This window comes from Dendrobates tinctorius, unplaced genomic scaffold (genome assembly GCF_039654945.1).
Source record: "Dendrobates tinctorius isolate UK_male_01 unplaced genomic scaffold, ASM3965494v1 ptg000104l, whole genome shotgun sequence".
Lineage (NCBI taxonomy): Eukaryota > Metazoa > Chordata > Amphibia > Anura > Dendrobatidae > Dendrobates > Dendrobates tinctorius.
The window spans coordinates 5,919,826-5,935,423 of record NW_027361772.1 but is presented as its reverse complement, the minus strand read 5'-3'; positions in this window follow the sequence as shown (position 1 = coordinate 5,935,423).

The following is a 15,598-nucleotide window of genomic DNA, read 5'->3' as shown; positions in this document are numbered from 1 at the left end:
CGTAGTACGCCAATGCAAGTCAATGGGTGCGCAAAAAATACGGATTACACATGGAACACACGTGTGACCTGCGAGCAATACGTAGGTCTTTTGGCTGGTGACAGGAAATGGGCCAATCCATCATCAGGAAGCCTAGACATGCAAATGAGCTCAAAAACCGCTCCAGACATCCAGGAAGTACGCCTCCACGGAGTACAGCAGCAGCAGCATGGCGTCCACATACATTAATGTTGAGATGCTAATTGTGCTGGTGCAGGAGCGTCCCGAAATATGGGACCCACGTGATGCAAATTATGCGAACCGGACAAGAAAGGAGGCGTCATGGAGGCGCATCTGTCGCCAGATGTACCATGACTTTGGTGACAGACCACGTGATGAGCAGCATAAAATTCGTAAGTGCAACCATAAAAACATCATTAACCTTAGCGCGCGCTAAAAAATGAATCTACAATCAGCACCCCCCTTCCTGTGCATGTACTTTTATTAGCCTCATGAGGCCGTTACATTTGGATGTAAGACGTGGCTTCACACAGCCATAATTAGGGGTTAGGCCACAAGCTCCTCATCCTCCTAGCCAATAAAATTAGTTTAAGTGTAGCTAATGAGACCCTGTGTATCGGCCCAATTACATATGCCACCATGGGTAGAACGCACACCCCAGAAGGCCCCATGCCTAGACTACTGTTAGAAAATGTGACCTCTCAAATATGTGATTTTGACAAGCTTTCCTGTCACATTGCAGTGGAAGATGTGATGAAACGCTGGCGAAGCATCCGTGACCAGTTCCGCCGGGAACGCCAGCAGCGGTCCAGGAGTGGGGATGCTGGACATGTGAAAAGAAAATATATATACTATGACCGGCTGAACTTCCTCGCCCCAATTCTGGATCTGAGACCGTAAGTACATACCTCACACCACATTACACAAATACTTTACAGGGACAAAAATATTGATGTATTTTTGCCTCTGTTCTATTTCATAACAGAACTCAATCCAACCTTATGGATCGAGGAATGGCCTCAGAGGCAGAGCCCATTATAGATCCTGTAGGGGATGAGGTGGCTGGCCCATCTTCTCCCCCTACAAGAAGGATGGCTGAAGATGAGGCATCACAGGACAACACAATGGCTGGCCTACACACAACACCACCAGGACGGTCTGCTGCTGCCACCTCACCCATCCTGGAAGAGCCGGGCAACTTGAGCAGCAGCCCAACTGCCCAGATCAGGTCCTCCCCACAGGCTGCTCTAGCATCACGGCGAACAAGAAGGCGGCGCCAGGTCACTATTCAAGAGAGCAGGACCAATGTGGACACAGGGGTGCTTAATTATTTGTCGAGAGTAACTACAGATGATGGGGAGGAGGCACGTAGCCTCACCCTTTATCTCTGTGCCCTTACCCGTGAGGTCCGGCTCCGTATTAGGGGATCTATTCAGATCCTGCTTGATGCAAGAACCCCCCCATACCCCATATGAGGTTTTTGAATTTCTGGAGAGGTGGCAGCTCTCACCACGAAATTTAATGCGCATAAGACCATCCACACAGATGCTTGCTCAAGCAGGGTCTGAACAGCCCCTAATACGTGGGCCAACACCTCAACCCCTTCCTCCCCCTACCCAACCTTCTATTCCGCAGCCCCAAATGTCTTCCTCAAGCCAACCCCACCAATATGGCCACTTGTACCCACCCAGTGTTGGAGGCTGGTCCCAACCTGGTTGGGGACGATCTGGCTATCTTGGTGGGTATGAGCCACGGGCCTACCAGACCCAACAAGAAGCCCCTCACCATCATCATTACTCTGGCCAGTATCCCCAACAGTCCCAGGAGGCTGGACAATTCCAGCATCATGGGCAACAGTATGGCCCCACACAGGGCGATGTTGGCCACAATGTCCAGCAGCACCCACAGGCTATTCTTCCACGTTCCCCTTCCCCAACCTATGAGAATTTATGATTCTGATGGGTGGAGATGTCCAGTGAGATGTAACTGGTGCTCCTAATATAAATGAAAAAACAGGTGTTCTCCTTCACCAACATTTAGAACATAATTTAACATTCACATTTTTAAACAATGTTTTCCAAACATATGAAACAATCCATCATGACAGGCAATGCTACCTCACGCCTTTCAGACAGATATTACATGTGTGTAGAAAAGAGAATATTTAAATGCGCTATACTGTAAAATGAAAGGATGAAAATACACTACTCACTTGCTAACGCCTAGGAAAGGCGTGCTCGCCTTAGTTAAGTAGTCACCTTTTTTGTTCGCAATCTCTAGTAAAAAAAATTCAAGGCGACCAGCATTCAGAATATCACTCTCTCTCTATGTCTTAACAAGTGAGTTTTGTATTTTCATCCTTTCCAGTATAGCATGCTTAAATATTGTCTGTTCTACAGACAGGTAATATCTGTGTGAAAGCTGTGAGGTAGCCTTGCCTGTCATGGTGGAATCTTTCTATGATTGGATAACATTATGAGGAAATGTGTGTTATCTTGTTGCCTTTATTTTGGTGATGGAGCTCACCTTTTGTTGGCAAATCTAGTTTAACTCCTTAACGACCGCCGATACGCCTTTTAACGGCGGTAATTAAGGGTACTAAAACCACAGCACCGTTAATTCACGGCGCTGTGATTTAAGTGAATAGCGCCCCCCAGTGTCGGATTTTCTCCGGGGTCTCGGCTGCCAGGGGTAGCCGAGACCCCAGAGAACATGAATCGGTCGGTTTTTACCGACCCCCGCTTTTGCGATCGCTGTTATTAACCCTATAACGGCGACCGCAAAAAAAAAAAAAAAAGCCGCGATTTTACATTTAATTTCTCTCTCCTCTGATGTGATCGCACATCAGTGGAGAGAGAAATAGGGTCCCCGATCCCCCCCCCGGTACCTCTCCGTGGCCCTCCGTCCCCTCCTGGTGGTCCCACGTCCCGCTGGCATCCTCCAATGGGCGCCGCCATCTTGAAAATGGCGGGCGCATGCGCAGTGCGCCCGCCGGGAACCTGCCGGCTCCGGCTGGCAGATTCCATTCATTATTTTGATCACTATGATAAACGATCATAGTGATCAAAATAAAAAAATAGTACATAACCCCCCCGTTTATCACTCCCTTATATAGGCCAATATAATGAAATAAAGAAAATATTTTTTTTTTTCAGTTTTCGGTTAGGGTTGTGCTAGGGCTAGGGTTAGGGCTCGGGTCACGACTAGCGTTAGAATTAGGGTTAGGGCGAACTAGAATTAGGGTTAGAATTAGGATTAGGGTTGGGGTTAGGGTTGGAGCAAGAATTGAGGGGTTTCCACTATTTGCCAACTTTGGGGGTCTAAAAATTGGGGTCTAAAAAAATCACTTTTGTGGAAATAAAAAAAGACTTTTTATTTTCACGGCTCTGCGTTTATAAACTTTTGTGAAGCGCTTGGGGGTTCAAAGTGCTCACCACACATCTAGATAAGTTCATTAGGGGGTCTAATTTCCAAAATGGGGTCACTTGTGGGGGGTTTCCACTGTTTAGGCCCATCAGGGGCTCTGCAAGCGCAACATGATGCCGCAGACCATTCCATCAAAGTCTGCATTCCAAAATGGCACTCCTTCCCTTCCGAGCTCTCCCATGCGCCTAAACAGTGGTTCCCCCCCACATATGGGGTATCGGCGTACTCAGGACAAATCGCATAACAACTGTGCGGGTATGATTTCTCCTGTTACCCTTGTAAAAAATAAAAATTTAGGGGCGAAAAGATCATCTTTGTGGAAAAAAATAGATTTCTTATTTTCACGGCTCTACGTTATAAACTTCTGTGAAGCCCTTGGGGGTTCAAAGTGCTCACCACACATCTAGATAAGTTCCTTAATGGGTCTAGTTTCCAAAATGGGGTCACTTGTTGGAGGTTTCCACTGTTTAGGCACATTAAGGGCTCTCCGAACGCAACATGGCATCCGATCTCAATTCCAGCCAATTCTGCGTTGAAAAAGTCAAATGGCGCTCCATCCCTTGCGAGCTCTGCCGTGTGCTGAAATAGTGGTTTACCCCCACATATAGGGTATCGGCGTATTCAGGAGAAATTGTACAACAAATTTTGTGGTTGATTTTCTCTTTTAACACTTGTGAAAATAAAAAAAATTGGTTCTGAAGTAAATTTTTTGCAAAAAAAAGTTAAATATTAATTTTTTCCTTCCACATTGCTTTAGTTCCTGTGAAGCACTTAAAGGGTTAATAAACTTCTTGAATGTGGTTTTGAGCACCTTGAGGGGTCTAGTGTTTAGAATGGTGCCACTTTTGGGTATTTTCTGTCATGTACACCCCTCAAAATGACTTTAAATATGATGTGGTCCCTAAAAAAAATGGTTTTGTAAATTTTGTTGTAAAAATGAGAAATCGCTGGTCAACTTTTAACCCTTATAACTTCCTAACAAAAAAAAAAAATTTTGCTTCCAAAATTGTGCTGATGTAAAGTAGACATGTGGGAAATGTTATCTATTAAGAAATTTGTGTGACACATCTCTGTGATTTGAGGGCATAAAAATTTAAAGTTTTAAAATTGCAAAATTTTCGCCATATTTCCATTTTTTTCATAAATAAACACAAGACTTATCGAAGAAATTTGACCACTAATATGAAGTACAATATGTCACGAAAAAACAGTCTTAGAATCAGCGGGATCCATTAAAGCGTTCCAGAGTTATAACCTCATAAAGGGACAGTGGTCAGAATTGTAAAAATTGGCCTGGTCATTAAGCTGCAAACTGGCTCTGTCGCTAAGGGGTTAATCTAGTCATGCAGCAATGTTGTTATTGCCTAATGTTTGTTGCTGTTTTGTTATGTAATGTTAATTTTACAACAAGTTAAAGAAGGCACAAAGGGTCATTTTGGCCATTGCCAAATTTGTCTTATGACAATATTATGTTTGCCTTTAAGCAAAAAAAAAAAAAAAAAAAAGGCAAAACTAAATATTTGTCTACTCTAGTTAACGTCTGTGTGATTTTTCACAATCCCTCACAACATACTAACAGACACCAACCAATGCAATGAAACACTCATAGAATCATAAAGGCTTGAGTAATATACAGTCATATGTTAAAGTTTGGGCACCCCTATTAATGTTAACCTTTTTTCTTTATAAGAATTTTGGTTTTTGCAACAGCTATTTCAGTTATATATATCTAATAACTGATGGACTCAGCTATATTTCTGGATTCAAATGAGGTTTATTGTACTAACAGAAAATGTGCAATCTGCATTTAAACAAAATTTGACCGGTGCAAAAGTATGGGCACCCTTATCATTTTCTTGAGTTGAACACTCCTAACTACTTTTTACTGACTTCCTGAAGCACTAAATTGGTTTTGTAACCTCATTGAGCTTTGAACTTCATAGTCAGGTGTATCAAATCATGAGAAAAGGTATTTAAGGTGGCCACTTGCAAGTAGTTCTCCTATTTGATACTCCTATAAAGAGTGGCATCATGGGCTCCTCAAAACAGCTCTCAAATGATCTGAAAACAAAGATTATTCAACATAGCTTTTCAGGGGAAGGATACAAAAAGTTGTCTCAGAGATTTAACCTGTCAGTTTCCACTGTGAGGAACATAGTAAGGAAATGGAAGAACACAGGTACAGTTCTTGTTAAGCCCAGAAGTGGCAGGCCAAGAAAAATATCAGAAAGGCAGAGAAGAAGAATGGTGAGAACAGTCAAGGACAATCCACAGACCACCTCCAAAGACCTGCAGCATCATCTTGCTGCAGATGGTGTCACTGTGCATCGGTCAACAATACAGCGCACTTTGCACAAGGAGAAGCTGTATGGAAGAGTGATGCGAAAGAAGCCGTTTCTGCAAGCACGCCACAAACAGAGTCGCCTGAGGTATGCAAAAGCACATTTGGACAAGCCAGTTACATTTTGGAAGAAGGTCCTGTGGACTGATGAAACAAAGATTGAGTTGTTTGGTCATACAAAAAGGCGTTATGCATGGAGGCTAAAAAACACAGCATTCCAAGAAAAACACTTGCTACCCACAGTAAAATTTGGTGGAGGTTCCATCATGCTTTGGGGCTGTGTGGCCAATGCTGGCACCGGGAATCTTGTTAAAGTTGAAGGTCGCATGGATTCAAATCAGTATCAGCAGATTCTTGACAATAATGTGCAAGAATCAGTGACGAAGTTGAAGTTACGCAGGGGATGGATATTTCAGCAAGACAATGATCCAAAACACTGCTCCAAATCTACTCAGGCATTCATGCAGAGGAACAATTGCAATGTTCTGGAATGGCCATCCCAGTCCCCAGACCTGAATATCATTGAACATCTGTGGGATGATTTGAAGCGGGCTGTCCATGCTCGGCGACCATCAAACTTAACTGAACTGGAATTGTTTTGTAAACAGGAATGGTCACAAATACCTTCATCCAGGATCCAGGAACTCATTAATAGCTACAGGAAGTGACTAGAGGCTGTTATTTTTGCAAAAGGAGGATCTACGAAATATTAATGTCACTTTTATGTTGAGGTGCCCATACTTTTGCAACGGTCAAATTTTGTTTAAATGCAGATTGCACATTTTCTGTTAGTACAATAAACCTCATTTGAATCCAGAAATATAACTGAGTCCATCAGTTATTAGATATATGAAACTGAAATAGCTATTGCATAAACCAAAATTGTTATAAAGAAAAAAGGTTAACATTAATAGGGGTGCCCAAACTTTAACATATGACTGTATATTTAGACACACTTAAAGAAACAAATTATAACAGACACAGCATGCTCTTGCCAAGAAGTTGCCCCCTCAGGTGAGATAAAGTAGTGAAAATATCACGCACTTTTAGGCCAGAGAGCAGTCTACGTTGAGGGTTGATAGGTGGTCTCACCCTGCGCACATTGTCCGGCCTTCGCACAACACCATCAGAGGAGGAACAATCTTGTATCCTGGTGAAGTTATGCAGAACAACACAGGCTTTCACAACTTCATTCACATTTTGCTCACTAAACTGAATGGCAGACTGGAGTACCCGCCATTTGGCACAAAGAATCCCAAAGGAACACTCCACCAGTCTCCCGTCCTTCCATAGGCCCCAATGTCAACAATTATAAACTTGTATTGAGGGTCTACCAGAGCCAACAATACAACAGAAAAGTATTGTTTATAATTGAAGAATTGGGAGCCTGAGTTCGGCAGCTTACGCACCCTGATACGTTTGCCATCCAGGGCCCCAATACAATTTGGAAACTGGCATTCCTCCTCAAAGTCCCTTGATATCCTTAACCAGTCTTCCATCCTGGGCTCGGGCATGACCACTTGATGGAGTCTTGTCCAGATTTGTGCACATGTAGACCTCACTATGCCTGAAATGGTTGACTTTCCAATGAGAAACTCATGGTGGAGGGCGGCATAAGACAGGCCAGTGGACAGGAAGCTGTAGAACAACAGAAATAGTAAAGTTTAGAATGGCTAAAGTTAAAAAAATATCAGTTACATGCCGACCAAACTTGGTAGGAAATGAGAGAGAAGAACACATATTTGGTGGCACAATGACTAAGTGATATGCAGGACATATTAGATGTAACATTCTGCTGTGTCAGGGGAAACATATTTGGAGTAAGATGAGGGCATTAAACTTTGTCCAAGAAGGCCAAAAAAACATAATTTAGCACACACATTAGGAACATAGAGAATGTGGTTGTGTAGTACATACCGTATTGTGAGTAGAAGTCGCTCCTCTGCAGATATGGCTTTGCGCATCCTTGTGTCCTGAAAGGTGATCCCAGGGCGCACTGTCTACAAGAGTCGATCAAATGTGGAAATGCTCATGCGACAGTACTGGTAAAATTTATCCGGATGCTCCCGCAGAGAAGAATAGAGGCGGTGAAAATGACCTCGTGAGTCGTTGCCTCAAAAGTGGATGGACCCACATGCGTCTCCTCCTCTGCGGATCCACTATCACAGGATATGGTTGCCCAAAGCGCCGTGACGAAAGCCAGGTAAAGAGAACCTGCTCAGTTGTATTGAATCACAGACCCTCTGCCATGCTGCACAAAGAACACCAACACACCTCGTGAAAAATGTACAGAATGTAGGCATCCACCTGTTTGAGTGTCTAAATAGGGTGCAGGCTAATGATTTAAATTGTTTGCAGGCCTCAAAACCGTTAAATGTCCATTTTGCAAGGCTGTGAGAAAATCTCGCCATACGGATGCCACACGGATTACATACGGATGCAGACATGCGCAAAATACGCAACCTCACCTTGCTTACGGATGACCTACGGAGCACTATTTAGTGGTCATTCATCCGTATTACGCAAGTAAACTACGGACCGTATTATGCGCAGGTTAGTGTGACTCCGGCCTTACACCGGTTGAAGATAGTCTTTTATGTGCTGCCCTCATTATCGCACACCATCCTCTTGGGCCTTCCCTGGTTGAGAACCCACGAGCCTATCTTGGACTGGCGCTCTGGTGATATCCTGCGTTGGAGACAATCGTGTCAAGACAAATGTCTGCTTTCCGTCCAGCTAAAGAACTCCTCGCCTCCCACTTCAGTCTCTACAGATTTACCTTCGGCCTATTGGGCTTTCTCAGACGTCTTTGACAAGAAGGAGGCTGAGGTCCTGCCCCCGCATCGGCCCTATGATTGCCCAATCGACCTTGTTCCTGGTTCTAGTCCACCCCGTGGTCGGATCTATCCACTATCCCCCTCCGAGACTCAGGCCATGACCGATTATATATTCAAGAAAACCTGGCCAGAGGCTTTATTCGCAAGTCATCTTCGCCTGCAGGAGCGGGTTTCTTTTTCGTCAAGAAGGATGGATCCCTCCGTCCCTGCATTGACTACAGGGGTCTCAATGATATCGCTATCAAAAACAAATATCTGCTACCTCTCATTCTGGAGCTGTTCGACCATCTACAGGGAGCACGGGTCTTCACGAAGTTGGATCTCCGAGGGGCCTATAATCTAATCTGCATTCGTTCCGGAGACGAGTGGAAAACCGCTTTCAATACCCGAGACGGCCACTATGAATATTTGGTCATGCCCTTTGGCCTGTGCAATGCTCCCGCAGTGTTCCAGGACTTCGTCAACGACGTGTTTCGGGATCTTCTCTACTCCTGTGTAGTGGTGTATTTGGACGACATCCTTGTGTTTTCCTCAGACCTGGCTACTAGTGTTGAGCATTCCGATACCGCAAGTATCGGGTATCGGCCGATACTTGCTGTATCGGAATTCCGATACCGACTTCCGATATTTTTTCAATATCGGAATTCGGCATCGGAATCGGAAGTTCAGTTGATTGACGGCCTGACGTCATCATGATGCGCGGTGTGTGCGCATCATGATGCGCCGTCATTTCGGGCCTTCCGGGGGTCTCTGCCGGCCTGCCGGGGGGCTGTGCCGGCCTGCCGGGGGGCTGTGCCGGCCTGCCGGGGGGCTGTGTGGACTGCCCGGGGGGCTGTGTGGACTGCCCGGGGTCTGTACCGGCCTGCCGGGGGGCTGTGCCGGCCTGCCGGGGGGCTGTGTGGACTGCCCGGGGGGCTGTGTGGACTGCCCGGGGGGCTGTGTGGACTGCCCGGGGGGCTGTACCGGCCTGCCGGGGGGCTGTGCCGGCCTGCCGGTGGTCTGTGCACCCTGTGGGGGTCTGTACCGGCCTGCCGGGGGGCTGTGCCGGCCTGCCGGGGGGCTGTGCTGATGTCCGGGGGTCTGTGCAAGCATCGTCCGATGGGACTACAAGTCCCATCGGGCGATGCCTGCTACCATGACAGTGATTGACACATTAGCCAATGATGGGACAGTAGTAGTCCCATCATCCGGCTAATGTGTTAAATGTTAAAAAAAAAAAAAAAAAAAATACTACATGCATGCTACATACATACTACATGCATGCTACATATATACTACATACATACTACATACATGCTACATACATACTGCATGCTACATACTACATACATACATACTACATACATACTACATACATACTACATACATGCTACATACATACTGCATGCTACATACATACTACATACATACTACATGCATGCTACATACATACTACATATATACTACATACATACTACATATATACTACATACATACTACATACATACTGCATGCTACATACATACTACATGCATACTACATGCATACTACATATATACTACATACATACTACATACATGCTGCATGCTACATACATACTACATACATACTACATGCATACTACATATATACTACATACATACTACATACATGCTGCATGCTACATACATACTACATACATACTACATACATGCTACATACATACTACATACATACTACATACATACTACATACATACTACATACATACTACATACATACTACATACATACTGCATGCTACATACATGCTACATACATGCTACATACATGCTACATACATGCTACATACATGCTACATACATGCTACATGCATGCTACATGCATGCTACATGCATGCTACATGCATGCTACATACATACCACATACATACCACATACATACTACATGCTACATGCATGCTACATACATACCACATACATACTACATGCTACATACATACCACATATATACTACATACATACAATACATTCATACAATACATACATAGACATACAGTACATATAACATAGAGTAACATACTTACCAATACTTGTCACATTGTTCCCCGAAGCCATTGTCTATTCCGGGATAAATATTAACATAACAAACCACAAAAATACTCACCCACGATCCGAAGCAGTCCACGAGTGTGTCCCACGACGATCTTGGGTAGAGAACTGCAGCATCAGATGATGCTGCCGTTCTCTACGGGCTGTAGGAATCCAATGACGGAAGGTAGGTATCCTTCCGCACTGTATTCCTCCGCCACTTAAAAAAAAAAAGTCCCTAGTCTCACTTTATGCCATTGCTGTGTGGGAATTTCCCACACAGCAATGGCATAAAGTGAGACTAGGGACTTTTTTTTTTTAAGTGGCGGAGGAATACAGTGCGGAAGGATACCTACCTTCCGTCATTGGATTCCTACAGCCCGTAGAGAACGGCAGCATCATCTGATGCTGCTGTTCTCTACCCAAGATCGTCGTGGGACACACTCGTGGACTGCTTCGGATCGTGGGTGAGTATTTTTGTGGTTTGTTATGTTAATATTTATCCCGGAATAGACAATGGCTTCGGGGAACAATGTGACAAGTATTGGTAAGTATGTTACTCTATGTTATATGTACTGTATGTCTATGTATGTATTGTATGAATGTATTGTATGTATGTAGTATATATGTGGTATGTATGTAGCATGTAGTATGTATGTAGTATGTATGTAGTATATATGTAGTATGTAGTATGAATGTAGTATATATGTAGTATGTATGTAGCATGTAGTATGTAGCATGCATGTAGTATATATGTAGTATGTATGTAGTATGTATGTAGCATGCATGTAGTATATATGTAGTATGTAGCATGTAGTATGTATGTAGCATGCATGTAGTATATATGTAGTATGTAGCATGTAGTATGTATGTAGCATGCATGTAGTATGTAGCATGTAGTATGTATGTAGCATGCATGTAGTATATATGTAGTATGTATGTAGTATGTATGTAGCATGCATGTAGTATGTATGTAGCATGTAGTATGTAGCATGCATGTAGTATATATGTAGTATGTAGCATGTAGTATGTATGTAGCATGCATGTAGTATATATGTGTTATGTATGTAGCATGTAGCATGCATGTAGCATGCATGTAGTATGTATGTAGTATATATGTGGTATGTATGTAGCATGCAGTATGTATGTAGCATGCATGTAGTATATATGTAGTATGTATGTTGCATGTAGTATTTATGTAGTATGAATGTAGCATGTATGTAGTATGTAGTATGAATGTAGCATGTATGTAGTATGCATGTTGTATGTATGTAGCATGTAATTTTTTTTTTTTTTTTTTTTTTTACATTTAACACATTAGCCGGATGATGGGACTACTACTGTCCCATCATTGGCTAATGTGTCAATCACTGTCATGGTAGCAGGCATCGCCCGATGGGACTTGTAGTCCCATCGGACGATGCCTGCACAGACCCCCGGAGCCTGCACAGACCACCGGCAGGCCGGCACAGCCCCCCGGCAGGCCGGCACAGCCCCCCGGAGCCTGCACAGCCCCCCGGCAGGCCGGCACAGCCCCCCGGCAGGCCGGCACAGCCCCCCGGAGCCTGCACAGACCACCGGCAGGCCGGCACAGACCACCGGCAGGCCGGCACAGACCACCGGAGCCTGCACAGACCCCCTGGCAGGCCGGCACAGCCCCCCGAAAGGCCCGTACAGACCCCAGAGAGGCTGTACAAGGGCAGGAAAGGGTTTTTCTTATTCCGATACCGGAAGTCCCATAGACTTGAATGGGACTTCCGGTATCGGAATCGGCGATACCGATACTTTTTTTAAAGATCGGCCGATACCATCCGATACGATACTTTGAAGTATCGGACGGTATCGCTCAACTCTACTGGCTACCCACAGAAAGGACATCCGCCAAGTCTTACTGCGCTTGAGAGAGCATCATCTCTATGCCAAACTTGAGAAGTGCGCCTTCGAGCAGTCCTCCCTGCTGTTCTTGGGTTATGTCATTTTTGACTCTGGCCTACGTATGGACCCTGGAAAAGTGTCCGCCGTGCTCAAGTGGCCGTGTCCCCAGGGAATCAAGGCTATCCAACGATTTCTTGGTTTTGCTAATTATTACCGGCAGTTTATCTCACACTTTTCTACTTTGACCGCTCCTATCTCCGCCTTAACCCGTAAGGGAGCTAACCCGCACATCTGGTCCCCGGAAGCCGAAAATGCCTTTCAAACCTTGAGAAAAGCTTTTGCTACAGCGCCCGTCCTCCATCGTCCTGAAGTTAACAAACCCTTTATCCTCGAGGTAGATGCATCTGCCATCGGAGCCGGGGTGGTTCTTTCCCAGAGATCTTCCTCCGGTCGACTGGTCACTTGCAGTTTCTTCTCCAAGATGTTCTCCACTGCAGAGAGAAACTACGCAATTGGTGACAGGGAGCTGCTCGCCATCAAATTGGCCTTGGAAGAGTGGCGGTATCTTCTGGAGGGAGCTGTGCATCCATTTAAAATCTACATTGACCACAAGAACTTGGCATACATCCAGTCAGCACAGAGACTTAATCCCAGGCAAGCCAGGTGGTCGCTATTCTTTGCTCGGTTCAATTTTGAGCTTCATTTCCGTCCCGGTGACAAGAATCTCAAAGCAGATGCTTTATCCAGGTCCTTTCTGGTCTCCGATAATGAGGAAGAGCCATCACACATTGTAGACCCCAGTAAAGTCAAAGTGGTCGCTCCCATCAGCTTGATTTCGTTACCGCCGGGTAAGACCTTTGTGCAAGAAAGCGAGAGGAAGCGAGTGTTACGCTGGGGTCATGCATCCAAGCTAGCCGGCCATGTGGGCCTCAAGAAAATGCTCCTACTCATCTCTCGTTTCTATTGGTGGCCATCTCTTCCTCAAGATGTCCGAAGTTTTATCGCCTCCTACCCATTGTCTGCCAGAAACAAAGTCCCTCGGCACCTACCCTCTGGTCTCTTGCACCCGCTTCCAGTTCCTTCGGCCCCCTGGCAGCATGTCGCAATGGACTTTATTATTGATCTACCTCGGTCTTCTGGCCACACCGTCATCTTCGTCGTGGTGGATCGATTTTCCAAGATGGCCCATTTTATTGCTCTGCCAGGTTTACCCTCTGCTCCTAAATTGGCGAGGATCTTCGTCACACATGTTTTCTGGATTCACGGCTTCCCCAAGCACATCGTTTCCGACAGAGGGGTTCAGTTCACCTCGCGGTTTTGGAGAGCCCTGTGCAGAATGATGGAAGTAACGTTGGACTTCTCTTCCTACCATCCCCAGACGAACGGTCAGGCAGAACGTACAAGTCAGATCCTTGTGACTTATCTCCGGCATTTTACCAACACCCACCAGAACGACTGGTCCAGCCTGCTCCCGTGGGCCGAATTCACCTACCATAACCACACCAGTGAATCCTCCTCCAAGTCACCCTTCTTTATTGTCTACGGGCAACATCCTGGTGTTCCTCTGCCGATACCTCCTGTCTCGGGTGTGCCGGCGGCCGATCTTCTGACCGAGTTCTCCAGGGTCTGGCAGGAGACAAAAGCCACGCTTGAACGAGCTCAAGGCAGGATCAAGAGACATGCCGATAAAAAACGCCTGGATTCTCCACTGTACCAACTGTACCACTGTACCGGTACCACTGTACCGGAGATAAAGTATGGCTGTCTTCAAAATTTGTCCGTCTGAAGCAACCCTCGTATAAAAAAGGTCCTCGGTACATAGGTCCGTTTGAGGTCTTAGCTCGTATCAATGATGTGGCCTTCAAGTTAAAACTTCCCGCCTCCCTACAAATTCCTAATTCCTTCCATGCTTCCCTCTTAAAACCTGTGATACTTAACCGCTTTCATCCTTCCACTGGTTGCTCGCCTCCGCCTGTGTCCGCACAGGATGTCTTTTAAGTTAAAAACATTCTCCCCATGAAAAGATCTAGAGGTGACTCTCTTCCTAATCGATTGGAAGGGTTTCGGTCCTGAGGAGAGATCTTAGGAGCCCCGGGAAAACATCCAGGCTCATCGTATTTTAGCCAAATTCCTTTCCGGTCTTAAGAAGAGGGGGCGTAAGGGGGGGTACTGTCACGCCTACCTCCCGTTCCATGGCTCCCGCACTCCCCGCGGCTTCTGCTCTGGCCACCTCTGCCACAGCTTCTCCTGTCACAGCGCCAGCGGCTCCTGCAGCCTCCCGTGTCTCTGCGCTGCCCAGGGCTTCCCAGCACTCCCGGCCCGCCCCCACTGCAGGCGCCTGTCAATCAGCCTCCTCCCTTCCTGTCCTGCGGCCGGTCTCTGCCCAGTCAGGTACACAAGCGCACATCTAGGCACGCCTCTCCCAGACTGAACCGCCCTATCCCTTGGCCTCCATGATGCTGGTGCACCGACCCAGAAGTCCTGCAGCGTGCTGTTATGAATAGGTCACCGAGGAAAAAAAACAACACAAGCTAAGTCTCAGAAAACCAGAGAGGTTGGTAACTATGCAGACTGCAGATCCCTGATTCTAACCACGCAACTAGCAGCAGTCGTGGAGCATTCCTACGTTGGTCCTAGACGCCTCGTCACAACCAGAGCTAAATAAGCCTAAAGCAGGAAAAAAGGAAAACTGCCCCAGAGCAGACCCCAAAGGAAAGACAGCTCCCCACATGTATTGACAGTGAAACAAGATGAAAACACATACAAAGGCAGGAAAATAGGCTGAGCAAACGATGGGGCCAAACTAACTAGAAAGGACAGGAAAGGAAAGACACTGTCTGCAATCTGCCAAACACCCTACCAAAAATAATGTCCAACACATCTGATAGCAAAATTAACCCTGAAGTCACTAGACTTCTCCCACTATATCAGCACTCTGGCCTCTTTTTGCTCTGTCTCAGAATATTTCAATCTAATAAGAGGACAAAAAAAAGCAAATTGGCAAATACAGATAAATAAGAGTGGAAATTCAGCACAGCCCAGCCGGGCTGGCTGACCACACAAAAAACTGAAT